General features: G+C 37.2%; 2 non-coding genes across 2 annotated transcripts; both read right to left on the bottom strand.

Annotated features, from left to right (window-relative positions):
- Positions 1-1,331: 1,331 nt before the first annotated feature.
- On the bottom strand, positions 1,332-1,439 carry LOC148545414 (small nucleolar RNA R71). The gene has a single exon (XR_015901946.1). It is a non-coding gene; the product is annotated as a small nucleolar RNA R71 (small nucleolar RNA).
- A 7,809-nt stretch (positions 1,440-9,248) lies between these two features.
- Positions 9,249-9,352, bottom strand: LOC148545413 (small nucleolar RNA R71). Its single transcript, XR_015901100.1, has one exon. It is a non-coding gene; the product is annotated as a small nucleolar RNA R71 (small nucleolar RNA).
- Between the last annotated feature and the right edge of the window lie 6,118 nt (positions 9,353-15,470).

Raw genomic sequence — 15,470 nt, 5'->3', positions numbered from 1 at the left:
TTTTATGAGTCAAATCAAATTTTCAATTTAAAAATCTTATCTTTTTCAAAATCTTTTTCAAAAATCAAATCTTTTTCATTTTTTATTTTCGAAAATTTTAAAAATATTTTTCAAAAATCTTTTCTTAATTTTATCTTATAATTTTCGAAAATATTCTCATTAATTGATGTTTTGATTAAAAAATTTCAAGTTTGTTACTTGCTTGTCAAGAAAGATTCAAACTTTAAATTCTAGAATCATATCTTGTGATTTCTTGTGAGTCAAGTCATTAATTATGATTTTAAAAATCAAATCTTTTTCAAAACTAATTCTAATCATATCTTCCTATCATATCTTTTTTTAAAATCTTATCTTTTTCAAAAATTTGATTTTCAAATATCTTTTCTAACTTCTTATCTTCTTATCTTTTCAAAATTGATTTTCAAATCTTTTTCAACTAACTAATTAACTTTTTGTTTGTTTTTTATCTCTTTCAAAACTACCTAACTAACTATCCCTCTTTAATTTTCGAAAATAATTCCCTCTTTTTCAAAAATTCTTTTTAATTAATTAATTGTTTCAATTTTTAATTTTATTTTCGAAAATCCTCTTTCTCTCTCATCTCCTTCTATTTATTTATTCATCTACTAACACTTCATTTCACCCAAATTCGAACCCCCTCTGCCATCTGTGTTCAAATTTTCTCTTCTCCCTTCTTTATATTACATTCTTTTCTTCTTCTATTCACACAGGGGAACCTCTATACCTGGGTAAAAAGGATCCCTATTATTATTATTTTTATGTTCCCTCTTTTTCATATGAGCAGGAGCAAGGACAAGAACATTCTTGTTGAAGCAGACCCTGAACCTGAAAGGACTCTGAAGAGGAAACTAAGAGAAGCTAAAATACAACAATCTAGAGATAACCTTACAGAAATTTTCGAACAGGAAGAGGAGATGGCAGCCGAAAATAATAATAATTCAAGGAGGATGCTTGGTGACTTTACTGCACCTAATTCCAATTTACATGGAAGAAGCATCTCCATCCCTACCATTGGAGCAAACAATTTTGAGCTGAAACCTCAATTAGTTTCTCTGATGCAACAAAACTGCAAGTTTCATGGACTTCCATCTGAAGATCCCTTTCGGTTCTTAACTGAATTCTTGCAGATCTGTGATACTGTTAAGACTAATGGAGTAGATCCTGAAGTCTACAGGCTCATGCTTTTCCCATTTGCTGTAAGAGACAGAGCTAGAATATGGTTGGACTCTCAACCTAAGGATAGCCTGAACTCTTGGGATAAGCTGGTCAAGGCTTTCTTAGCCAAGTTCTTTCCTCCTCAAAAGCTAAGTAAGCTTAGAGTGGATGTTCAAACCTTCAGACATAAAGAAGGTGAATCCATCTATGAAGCTTGGGAGAGATACAAGGAACTGACCAAAAAGTGTCCTTCTAACATGCTTTCAGAATGGACCATCCTGGATATATTCTATGATAGTCTGTCTGAATTAGCTAAGATGTCATTGGATACTTCTGCAGGTGGATCCATTCACCTAAAGAAAACACCTACAGAAGCTCAAGAACTCATTGACATGGTTGCTAATAACCAGTTCATGTACACTTCTGAGAGGAATCCTGTGAGTAATGGGACACCTCAGAAGAAGAGAGTTCTTGAAATTGATACTCTGAATGCCATTTTGGCTCAGAACAAAATATTGACTCAGTAAGTCAATATGATTTCTCAGAGTCTGAATGGAATGCAAGCTGCATCCAACAGTACTCAAGAGGCATCTTCTGAAGAAGAAGCTTATGATCCTGAAAACCCTGCAATAGCAGAGGTGAATTACATGGGTGAACCATATGGAAACACCTATAATCCCTCATGGAGAAACCACCCAAATCTCTCATGGAAGGATCAACAAAAGCCTCAACAAGGCTTTAATAATGGTGGAAGAAACAGGTTTAGCAATAGCAAGCCTTTTCCATCTTCCACTCAGCAACAGACAGAGAACTCTGAACAAAATACCTCTAATTTAGCAAACTTAGTCTCTGATCTATCTAAGGCCACTGTGAGTTTCATGAATGAAACAAGGTCCTCCATTAGAAATTTGGAAGCACAAGTGGGCCAGCTGAGTAAAAGAATCACTGAAACCCCTCCTAGTACTCTCCCAAGCAATACAGAAGAGAATCCAAAAGGAGAGTGCAAGGCCATTGAATTGACCATCATGGCCGAACCCACAAGAGAGGAGAGGGACGTGAATCCTAAGGAGGAAGACCTCCTGGGACGTCCAGTGATCAATAAGGAGTTTTCCTATGAGGAACCAAAGGAATCTGAGGCTCATCTAGAGACCATAGAGATTCCATTGAACCTCCTTATGCCATTCATGAGCTCTGAAAAGTACTCCTCTTCTGAAGAGAATGAAGATGTTACTGAAGAGCAAGTTGCCAAGTTCCTTGGTGTAATCATGAAGCTGAATGCTAATTTATTTGGTAAAGAGACTTGGGGAGATGAACCTCCCCTGTTCACCAATGAACTAAATGCATTGGATTAACTGAGATTGCCTCAGAAGAAACAGGATCCTGGAAAGTTCCTAATACCTTGTACCATAGGCACCATGACCTTTGACAAGGCTCTATGTGACCTTGGGTCAGGAATAAACCTCATGCCACTCTCTGTAATGGAGAAACTTGGAATCTTTAAGGTGCAAGCTGCTAAAATCTCATTAGAGATGGCAGACAACTCAAGAAAACAGGCTTATGGACAAGTAGAGGACACGTTAGTAAAGGTTGAAGGCCTTTACATCCCTGCTGATTTCATAATCCTAGATACTGGGAAGGATGAGGATGAATCCATCATCCTTGGAAGACCCTTCCTAGCCACAGCAAGAGCTGTGATTGATGTTAACAGAGGTGAACTAGTCCTTCAATTAAATGAGGAATCCCTTGAGTTTAAAACTCAAGGACATCCTTCTGTAAACATGGAAAAGAGGCACAGAAAGCTTCTCTCAAAAAATAGAGTCAACCAGAGCCCCCACAGTCAAACTCTAAGTTTGGTGTTGGGAGGCCACAATCAAACTCTAAGTTTGGTGTTGAACTCCCATATCCAAACTCTAAGTTTGGTGTTGGGAAGTCTCAACAATGCTCTGAACATCTGTGAGGCTCCATGAGAGCCCACTGTCAAGCTATTAACATTAAAGAAGCGCTTGTTGGGAGGCAACCCAATTTTTATTTAATTATATTTTTTATTAGTTATATGTCTTCATAGGTTCATGATCATGTGGAGTCACAAAAACAACTGAAAAAATTGAAGAAAAATAAAAAACAGCATGAAAAACAGCACACCCTGGAGGAGGAGTTCACTGGCGTTCAAACGCCAGTAAGGAGCATCTGGCTGGCGTTCAACGCCAGAACAGAGCATAGAGCTGGCGCTGAACGCCAGAAACAAGCATGAAGCTGGCGTTCAACGCCAGAAACATGCTGCATCTGGGTGCTGAACGCCAGAAACAAGCAGCATCCTGGTGTTCAGACGCCAGAAATGTACACTGAGGAAGAGCTGGCGCTGAACGCCAGAAACAAGCATCTGGCTGGCGTTCAACGCCAGAAATATGCTGCATCTGGGCGCTGAACGCCAGAACAAGCATCAGTTCGGCGTTTAAACGCCAGAATTGCATGCAAAAGCATTTTACATGCCTAATTGGTGCAGGGATGTAAATCCTTGACACCTCAAGATCTGTGGACCTCACAGGATCATCTCAGGATCTGTGGACCCCACAGGATCCCCACCTTCCCTCCTCATAATCCTAGATTCTTCTATATCTTCTTCTTCTTCTATTCCTTTCTTCTTTTGCTCGAGGACGAGCAAACATTCTAAGTTTGGTGTGGAAAAAACATTGCTTTTTTTTTTCCATAACCATTGATGGCACCTAAGGCCGGAGAAACCTCTAGAAAGAGGAAAGGGAAGACAAAAGCTTCCATCAAGGGTCTATAGCTCAGTGGTAGAACATTTGACTGTAAATCAAGAGATCCCTGAGATACCTCAGGGGATACATTTTCCTCCACACAATTATTGGGAGTAACTAAGGGTGGAACATCAAAGAGCACTCCAACATCCTTCATGAAATTAGAAAAAATCAAAGAGCAATGAGGGAGGAGCAACAAAGACAAGGAAGAGACATAGAAGAGCTCAAGGATATCCTTGGTTCCTCAAGAAGAAAACGCCACCGTCACTAAGGTGGACTCATTCCTTGTTCTTAAATTTTTTGTTTTTTTTTCTTATGTTAAATGTTTATCTATGTTTGTGTCTTTATTACATGATCATTAGTGTCTAAGTGTCTATGCCTTAAAGTAATGAATATGAATCCATCACCTCTCTTAAATGAAAAATATTTTTAATTCAAAAGAACAAGAAGTACATGAGTTTTGAATTTATCCTTGAACTTAGTTTAATTATATTGATGTGGTGACAATACTTTTTGTTTTCTAAATGAATGCTTGAACAGTGCATATGTCTTTTGAAGTTGTTGTTTAAGAATGTTAAATATGTCGGCTCTTGAAAGAATGATGATAAGGAGAAATGTTATTTGATAATCTGAAAAATCATAAAAATGATTCTTGAAGCAAGAAAAAGTAGTGAATACAAAAAGCTTGCAGAAAAAAAAAGAGAGAAGAAAAATGGCGAAAAAAAAGAGAAAGAAAAAGAAAAAGCAAGCAGAAAAAGCCAAAAGCTCTTAAAACCAAGAGGCAAGAGCAAAAAGCCAGTAACCCTTAAAACCAAAAGGCAAGGGTAATAAAAAGGATCCCAAGGCTTTGAGCATCAGTGAATAGGAGGGCCTAAAGGAATAAAATCCTGGCCTAAGCGGCTAAACCAAGCTGTCCCTAACCATGTGCTTGTGGCGTGAAGGTGTCAAGTGAAAATTTGAGACTGAGCGGTTAAAGTCAAGGTCCAAAGCAAAAAGAAAAGTGTGCTTAAAAACCCTGGACACCTCAAATTGGGGACTTTAGCAAAGCTGAGTCACAATCTGAAAAGGTTCACCCAGTTATGTGTCTGTGGCATTTATGTATCCGGTGGTAATACTGGAAAACAAAGTTCTTAGGGCCACGGCCAAGACTCATAAAGTAGCTGTGTTCAAGAATCAACATACTAAACTAGGAGAATCAATAACACTATCTGAACTCTGAGTTCCTATAGATGCCAATCATTCTGGACTTCAATGGATAAAGTAAGATGCCAAAACTATTCAAGAGGCAAAAAGCTACAAGTCCCGCTCATCTGATTGGAGCTATGTTTCATTGATAGTTTGGAATTTATAGTATATTCTCTTCTTTTTATCCTATTTGATTTTCAGTTGCTTGGGGATAAGCAACAATTTAAGTTTGGTGTTGTGATGAGCGGATAATTTATACGCCTTTTGGCATTATTTTTAGTAGGATCTAGTTACTTTTAGGGATGTTTTTATTAATTTTTATGTTAAATTCACATTTCTGGACTTTACTATGAGTTTGTGTGTTTTTCTGTGATTTTAGGTATTTTCTGGCTGAAATTGAGGGACTTGAGCAGAAATCAGATTCAGAGGTAGAAGAAGGACTGCTGATGTTGTTGGATTCTGACCTCCCTGCACTAAAAGTGGATTTTCTGGAGCTACAGAAATCAAAATGACGCGCTTCTAATTGTGTTGGAAAGTAGACATCCAGGGCTTTCTAGAAATATATAATAGTCCATATTTTGGCCGAGTTTAGATGATGCAAAAGCGCGTTGAACGCCAGTTCTATGCTGCAGTCTGGAGTTAAATGCCAGAAACACATCACAAGCCAGAGTTGAACGCTAGAAACACGTTACAAACTGGCGTTCAACTCCAAGAATGACCTCTCCACGTGTAAACTTCAAGATCAGCCCAAGCACACACAAAGTGGGCCCCGGAAGTGGATTTATGCATCAATTACTTACTTCTGTAAACCCTAGTAGCTAGTTTAGTATAAATAGGACCTTTTACTATTGTATTAGGCATCTTGGGACGTTTAGTTCTTAGATCATGGGGGCTGGCCATTTGGACATGCCTGGACCTTCATCACTTATGTATTTTCAACGGTAGAGTTTCTACACTCCATAGATTAAGGTGTGGAGCTCTGCTGTTCCTCATGAATTAATGCAAAGTACGACTGTTTTCTATTCAATTCAACTTATTCCGCTTCTAAGATATCCATTCGCACCCAAGACAGCTCTTGGGTGGTCCATAAGTGATCTTAAGGGCATTAGTCCAGCCAGATGCATGCACAAGATCCTATTGGAGGATGATGCTAAGCCAGTGGTTCAACCACAGAGGCGGCTGAATCCAGCCATGAAGGAGGTAGTGCAGAAAGAAGTCACTAAGTTACTAGAGGCCGGGATTATTTATCCTATTTTTGATGGCCCCTGGGTGAGCCCTGTCCAAGTTGTCCCTGATGAGCGGATAATTTATACCCTTTTTGGCATTGTTTTTACATAGTTTTTAGTTTGTTTTAGTTAGTTTTTACTATATTTTTATTAGTATTTATGCAAAATTCACATTTCTGGACTTTACTATGAGTTTGTGTGTTTTTCTATGATTTTAGATGTTTTCTGACTGAAATTGAGGGACCTGAGCAAAAATCTGATTCAGAGGCTGAAAAAGGACTGCATATGCTATTGGATTCTGACCCTCCTACACTCAAAGTGGATTTTCTCGAGTTACAGAAGCTGAATTGGTGCGCTCTCAATTGCGTTGGAAAATAGACATCCTGGGCTTTCCATACTTGCTTCAAGCCGACAATCTCCGTGGGATCGACCCTTACTCACGTAAGGTATTACTTGGACGACCCAGTGTACTTGCTGGTTAGTCGTGGGGAGTTGTGAAGAAGTGTTGTTAATCAACAATTCTGTGCTACCAAGTTTTTGGCGCCGTTGCTAGGGATTGTTCGAGTTTGGACAACTGATAGTTCATCTTGTTGCTCAGATTAGGTAATTTTATTTTATTTTTATTTTTATTTTTTCGAAAAAAAATTTCAAAAAAAAAATAATAATATATATTTTATTTTGTTCTTCAGAATTTATAAGAATGAATTCTAGAGTTTCATCATGATCTGTTGAAGCCTGGCTGGCTGTCAAGCCATGTCTAATCTTTTGGACCGAGGCTTCCACTTATCATTTGCAAGAGCCTTTTGATTTCCATCAATTTGGCTGTTGTATGAAAATGCTCTGCTAAAGCTTGGCTGGCCATTGGCCATGTCTAATCTTTTGGACCGAAGCTTTCACATAAAGCTTGGCTGACTATTAAGCCATGTCTAAATTTTTGGACCGAAGCTTTAGACTAACATTGCATGACTCCTAGAATTTTTATTAAAAATTTTGTATCTCTTTATTTTCTTTTCTTAAATAATTTTCGAAAAAATCCAAAAAAAAAATTTAAATAAATTAATAAAATCATAAAAACCAAAAATATTTTCTGTTTCTTGTTTGAGACTAGTGTCAAATTTTAAGTTTAGTGTCAATTGCATATTTTTTATTTTCACAAAAATTTTCAAAAACTCATGCATGTTGTTCTTCATGATCTTCAAGTTGTTCTTGATAATCTTCTTTGTTTGATCTTTGCATTTTCATGTTTTGTGTCTTTTCTTGTTTTTCATATGCATTTTTGAATTATTGGTGTCTAAAGTTTGAAAATTTCTATGTTTGGTGTCTTGCATGTTTTTCTTTTCTTAAAAATTTTCAAAAACAAGTTCTTGGTGTTCATCTTGATATTCAAAGTGATCTTGGTGTTCATCTTAACATTCAAAGTGTTCTTGCATGCATTTTTTGTTTCGATCTTAAATTTTCATGTTTTGTGTCATTTTTGTGTTTTTCTCTTTCTTCATTTAAAATTCAAAAACAAAAAATAATATCTTTCTCTTATTTACTCATAAAAATTTCGAAAATTTGGTTTGACTTAGTCAAAAATTTTTAAAACTTAGTTGTTTCTTATGAGTCAAGTCAAATTTTCAATTTAAAAATCCTATCTTTTCAAAAATCAAATTTTTTTCATTTTTATTTCATGATTTTTGAAAATTTTAAAAATTAATTTTCAAAAGTTTTTTCTTATTTTTAATTTTCGAAAAATTTACTAACAATTAATGTGATTGATTCAAAAATTTTAAGTTTGTTACTTGCCTCTTAAGAAAGGTTCAATCTTTAAATTCTAGAATCATATCTTTTTGTTTCTTGTTAGTCAAGTAATCAACTTTAATTTCAAAAGTCAAATCTTTTTAAATTTCTTTTTCAAATCTTTTTCAAAATAAATTTCAATCATATCTTTTTCAAAACTTAATTTCAAAATCTTTTCTAACTTCTTATCTTTTCGAAATTGATTTTCAAATCTTTTTCAATTAACTACTTGACTTTTTGTTTGTTTTACTAATTCTTATCTTTTTCAAAACCACCTAACTACTTTTTTCTCTCTAATTTTCGAAAACCCCTCACCAGTTTTTCAAAATTCTTTTTAATTAACTAACTGTTTTAAATTCTAATCTCATTTTATTTCTTTGAATAATTTTTGAATTCTAACTCATAATTAAAATAAAAACAAAAATATTTTCCTACTCTTTTTAATTAAAATTCGAATTTCTTTTCTCTCTCATCTCTTTCTATTTATTTATTTAAGTACTAACACTCTTCTTCTTCTTAAAATTCGAACTCTCTCCCTCTTTCTGTGTTCGAATTCTTTTTCTGTTCTCTTATTTTTCATATGAGCAAGAACAAGGATAAGAACATTCTTGTTGAAGCTGATCCTGAACCTGAAAGGACTCTAAAGAGGAAACTAAGAGAAGCTAAAGCACAACACTCTGGAGAGGACCTAACAGAAATTTTCAAAAAAGAAGACATGGCAGCCAAAAATAACAACAATGGTGGAGATGCAAGGAAGATGCTTGGTGACTTTATTGCACCCTCTTCTGACTTCTGTGGAAGAAGCATCTCAATTCCTGCAATTGGAGCAAACAACTTTGAGCTTAAGCCTCAATTAGTTTCTTTAATGCAGTAGAATTGCAAGTTTCATGGACTTCCATTGGAAGATCCTCATTAGTTTTTAGCTGCATTCTTGCAAATCTGTGACACTGTTAAAACCAATGGTGTTAATCCTGAGGTCTACAGACTTATGCTTTTCCTCTTTGCTGTAAGAGACAGAGCTAGGACATGGTTGGACTCACAACCTAAAGAAAGCCTGAACTCTTGGGAAAAGCTGGTCAATGCCTTCTTGGCCAAATTTTTTCCACCTCAACAGTTGAGTAAGCTTAGAGTGGAAGTCCAAACCTTTAGACAGAAGGAAGGTGAATCCATTTATGAAGCTTGGGAAAGATACAAGCAATTGATCAGAAGGTGTCCTTCTGACATGTTTTCAGAATGGAGCATCCTATGTATATTCTATGATGGTCTGTCTGAATTGTCCAAGATGTCATTGGACCACTCTGCTGGTGGATCTCTTCATCTGAAGAAGACGCCTGCAGAAGCCCAGGAACTCATTGAAATGGTTACAAATAACCAGTTTATGTATACTTCTGAAAAGAATCCTGTGAATAATGGGAAAACTCAGAAGAAAAGGAGTTCTTGAGATTGATACTCTGAATGCCATATTGGCTCAGAACAAAATATTGACTCAGCAAGTCAATATGATTTCCCAGAGTCTGATTGGAATGCAAGCTGCTTCCTGCAGTACTAAAGAAGCTTCCTGATGAGCGGATAATTTATACGCTTTTTGGCATTGTTTTTAGTATGTTTTTAGTAGGATCTAGTTACTTTTAGGGATGTTTTTATTAGTTTTTATGTTAAATTCACATTTCTGGACTTTACTATGAGTTTGTGTGTTTTTCTGTGATTTCAGGTATTTTCTGGCTGAAATTGAGGGACTTGAGCAGAAATCAGATTCAGAGGTAGAAGAAGGACTGCTGATGTTGTTGGATTCTGACCTCCCTGCACTAAAAGTGGATTTTCTGGAGCTACAGAAATCAAAATGACGCGCTTCTAATTGTGTTGGAAAGTAGACATCCAGGGCTTTCCAGAAATATATAATAGTCCATATTTTGGCCGAGTTTAGACGATGCAAAAGCGCGTTGAACGCCAGTTCTACGCTGCAGTCTGGAGTTAAATGCCAGAAACACATCACAAGCCAGAGTTGAACGCTAGAAACACGTTACAAACTGGCGTTCAACTCCAAGAATGACCTCTCCACGTGTAAACTTCAAGATCAGCCCAAGCACACACAAAGTGGGCCCCGGAAGTGGATTTATGCATCAATTACTTACTTCTGTAAACCCTAGTAGCTAGTTTAGTATAAATAGGACCTTTTACTATTGTATTAGGCATCTTGGGACGTTTAGTTCTTAGATCATGGGGGCTGGCCATTTGGACATGCCTGGACCTTCATCACTTATGTATTTTCAACGGTAGAGTTTCTACACTCCATAGATTAGGGTGTGGAGCTCTGCTGTTCCTCATGAATTAATGCAAAGTACGACTGTTTTCTATTCAATTCAACTTATTCCGCTTCTAAGATATCCATTCGCACCCAAGAACATGATGAATGTGATGATTATGTGACGCTCATCATCATTCTCACTTATGAACGCGTGCCTGACAAACACTTCCGTTCTACATGCAACCAAGCTAGAATGAGTATCTCTTAGATATCTAATACAGGGGACCGAGTCCGAGTTATTAGTATCTTCGTGGTATAAGTTAGAACCCATGGATGGCCATTCCTGAGATCCAGAAAGTCTAAACCTTGTCTGTGGTATTCCGAGTAGGATTCTGGGAAGGGATGGCTATGACGAACTTCAAACTCACGAGTGCTGGGCGTAGTGACAGACGCAAAAGGATAGTAAATCCTATTCCAGTATGATCGAGAACCTCCAGATGATTAGCCATGCCGTGACAAAGCATTTGGACCATTTTCACAGAGAGGATGGGATGTAGCCATTTACAACGGTGATGCCCTTACATAAAGCTTGCCATGGAAAGGAGTATGACTGATTGGATGAAGACAGCAGGAAAGCAGAAGTTTAGAAGAACGAAAGCATCTCTATACGCTTATCTGAAATTCTCACCAATGAATTACATAAGTGTTTCTATCCTTATTTTCTATTTATTTATTATTATTATTCGAAAACTCCATAACCATTTGATATCCGCCTGACTGAGATTTACAAGGTGACCATAGCTTGCTTCATACCAACAATCTCCGTGGGATCTACCCTTACTCACGTAAGGTTTATTACTTGGACGACCCAGTGCACTTGCTGGTTAGTTGTGCAAAATTATGAAGTTATGCTTGGACCATGGTACTGTGCACACGTTTTTGGAGCCATTACCAGGGAGAGAACGAACAACAAATTTTACAACCTCAGAGTAACAATTTCGCATACCACTTTCTCTGAAGAAGAAGCTTATGATCCTGAGAATCTTGGAATGGAAGAAGTGAATTACATGGGAGAATTCTATGGAAACACCTACAATCCTTCATGGAGGAATCATCCTAATCTCTCATGGAAGGATCAACAGAAGCCTAATCAAGGTTTCAATAATAATAATGGTGGAAGAAACAGGTTTAGCAATAGCAAACCTTTTCCATCATCTTCTCAGCAATAGACAGAGAATTCTAAGCAGAGTTTCTCTGACTTAGCAACCATAGTCTCTGATCTAACTAAGACCATTCAAAGTTTCATGAATGAAACAAGGTCCTCCATTAGAAATTTGGAGGCACAAGTGGGTCAGCTGAGTAAGAAAGTTACTGAACTCCCTCCTAGTACTCTCCCAAGCAATACAGAAGAGAATCCAAAGAGAGAGTGCAAGGCCATCTACACGTTCAACATAGCCGAACCTGGAGAGAGTCAAAAGGCAGTGATTTCCAGTGAGGAAGACCTCCATGGACGTCCACTGGCCACTAAGGAGTTTCCTAATGAGGAACCAAAGGAATCTGAGGCTCATATAGAAACCACAGAGATTCCACTGAACTTGCTGTTACCATTCATTTTGGCATTATTTTTACATAGTTTTTAGTATATTTTAGTTAGTTTTTACTATAATTTTATTAGTATTTATGCAAAATTCACATTTCTGGACTTTACTACGAGTTTGTGTGTTTTTCTATGATTTCAGGTATTTTCTGACTGAAATTGAGGGACCTGAGCAAAAATCTGATTCAGAGGCTGAAAAAGGACTGCAGATGTTGTTGGATTCTGACCCTCCTTCACTCGAAGTGGATTTTCTCGAGATACAGAAGCTGAATTGGCACGCTCTTAATTGCGTTGGAAAGAACACATCTTGGGCTATCCAGAAATATATAATAGTCTATACTTTGTCCGAGATTTGATGTCCCTAACTGGCGTTCAAAGTCAGCCTAAAAGTTCTAGCGTAAAACGCCCAAACTGGCACCAGAATTGGAGTTAAACACCCAAACTGGCACCAAAGCTGGCGTTTAACTCCAGGAACAGGCTAAGCACGAAAAAGCTTCAATGCTCAGCCCAAGCACACACCAAGTGGGCCCCGAAAGTGGATTTCTGCAGTATCTGCACTTAGTTACTCATTTTCTATAACCCTAGGTTACTAGTTTAGTATAAAAACTACTTTTAGAGGTTTATTTTATATCTTTAGAACTTCTATCTTTTGATCTTTTGATCATCTTATGTTACATTGGGAGGCTGGCCTCACGGCCATGCTTAGACCTTTTTCACTTATGTATTTTCTACAGTGGAGTTTCTACACCCATAGATTAAGGTGTGGAGCTCTGCTGTTCTTCACGAATTAATGCAAGTACTATTTTTTTCAATCAATTCACGCCTACTTCTTCTCTAAGATATACTCTTATTCTTAATTCAGTTAAGTCAGAATGAAGGGGTGACCCATGACAATCACCCAATCTTCGTTACTCGCTTAGCCAAGATCCGTGTGCCTGACAACCACAAGCGGTCTACATGATATTCAACGTAGTCATTGGACGACAGCCAGAGTATATTCTCTTGGATATCTAATACACGGACCGAGTCCGTGAGATTAGTATCTTCGTGGTATAGGCTAGAACCATTAGCAACATTCCTGAAATCCGAAAAGTCTAAACCTTGTCTGTGGTATTTCGAGTAGGATCTGGGAAGGGATGACTGTGATGAGCTTCAAACTTGCGAATGTTGGGTGCAGTGACAGTGTACAAAAGGACAATGGTCCTATTCCGATGCTAGCGAGAACCGACAGATTATTAGCCGTGCGGTGACAGCGCACATGGATTTGTTTTCATCCGAGAGGATTATACAGCTTGCCATGGAAGGAGGTAGCGCATGATTGGAAGAAGGCAGTAGGAAAGCAGAAGTTCAGAAGCAACAAAGCATCTCTAGATGCTTATCTGAAATTCCCACTAATGAATTACATAAGTATCTCTATCTTATTTTATATTTTATTTATATTTTAATTATCAAAACCTCATAACCATTTGAATCCGCCTGATTGAGATTTACAAGATGACCATAGCTTGCTTCAAGCTGACAATCTCCGTGTGATCGACCCTTACTCACGTAAGGTATTACTTGGACGACCCAGTGCACTTGCTGGTTAGTCGTGGGGAGTTGTGAAGAAGTGTTGTGAATCAACAATTTCGTGCTACCAGTCCCCAAGAAGGAAGGCATGACAGTGGTTCATAATGAAAAGAATGAACTGGTTCCTACAAGAATAGTTACAAGGTGGTGTATGTGTATTGACTACAGAAGGCTCAATACAGCCACCAGAAAGGATCATTTTCCTTTACCATTCATAGACCAGATGCTAGAGAGACTAGCAGGCCATGAATACTATTGCTTTTTGGATGGCTATTCAGGTTACAACCAAATTGCAGTAGATCCTCAGGACTAAGAGAAAACAACATTCACATGTCCATCTGGAGTATTTGCCTACAGAAGGATGCCATTTGGTCTGTGTAATGCACCTACAACCTTTCAGAGGTGCATGCTCTTTATCTTCTCTGATATGGTAGAGAAATTTCTAGAAGTCTTCATGGATGACTTCTCAGTATTTGGAGACTCATTCAGCTCCTGTCTTGACCATCTAGCACTTGTTCTGAAAAGGTGCCAAGAGACTAACCTGGTTCTAAATTGGGAGAAAAGTCACTTTATGGTGATTGAAGGAATTGTCCTTGAACACAAAATTTCAAAAAAGGGAATAGAGGTAGATCAAGCTAAGGTAGAGGTAATTGAAAAATTACCTCCACCTGCCAATGTTAAAGCAATCAGAAGCTTTCTGGGGCATGCAGGATTCTATAGGAGGTTTATTAAGAATTTTTCAAAAATTGCAAAACCTCTGAGCAATCTGCTAGCTGCTGACATGCCATTTACCTTTGACACTGAGTGTCTGTAGGTGTTTGAGACTTTGAAAGCTAAGCTGGTCACAGCACCAGTCATTTCTGCACCAGACTGGACATTACCATTTGAACTAATGTGTGATGCCAGTGACCATGTGATAAACCGCTTTTTTATGGTTTATCTTGTGTTCAATTGAGTGGTTTCATCAAGTCTTTACCCACTTATTCATATGATTTGCATGATTTTACAATTCCTTCCTAGTTTTGTTCTATGGTTGAAAACTTGCTTCCTAGAGATCTTTAATTTGTATATTTCAATTTTCTTTTATACCATTCGATGCCGTAATCCGTGTGTTAAGTGTTTCAGGTTTTATACGATAGGAATGGCTTAGAGAATGGAGAGGAAGCTTGCAAAAATGGAAGGAACACAAGAAACTAAGGAGAAAACCAGCGACCATCGACGCGCACGCATGGCTCACGCGTGCGCGCGATATGAAGAAATTTGCAGCGACGCGTGCACGTGCCAGACGCGTACGCGTGGATTGGAGTTCTGCAAGACGACGCGTGCACGTGCCTGACGCGTACGCGTGACAAGAAAATTCGCCAAATGATGTGCACGCGTGACTGACGCATATGCGTGACTTACGCGATCTACAAAAATAACAGAAAATGCTGGGGGTGATTTCGGGCCGAGTTTTGACCCAATTTTCGGCCCAGAAACATAGACTAGAGCCAGGATACGTGCAGAGTGTAACAACCCTAGTTTTTGAAAATCAAATAATTAATTATTTGTGATTTATTTTATTTGTTGATAATTTTATTTTAAGAAAAATTATTTTAGTAAAGGTAATTAAATGGAGTTTCATGATAATTGAATTTTAAATTAATTAGAATTTTTATATAATCTTTATTAGATATTTGGTACAATTGAAATTATAATTTTGATAATTGAAAAATAAGAAAGAATTGTATAATTTAATTTAAATAAATTCTATTTTAAATGAATTTTGTTATTAATTTGAACTCCTAGAAATTATTTTATTAGAACTGATTAGATTGATATTTATAAATACTTTAAGTTTAAGTCAATTAATATTTATATATAATTTTTATTATAATTAATTATTTTATAAATTGAAATTAAAGTTTCAGAGATAGAAAAATAATAGAGAT

This window comes from Arachis ipaensis, chromosome B9, assembly GCF_059453495.1.
Source record: "Arachis ipaensis isolate K30076 ecotype BB chromosome B9, ASM5945349v1, whole genome shotgun sequence".
Lineage (NCBI taxonomy): Eukaryota > Viridiplantae > Streptophyta > Magnoliopsida > Fabales > Fabaceae > Arachis > Arachis ipaensis.
Note: the sequence above shows the minus strand (reverse complement) of the source record. Positions and strands in the feature narration are given on the sequence as shown.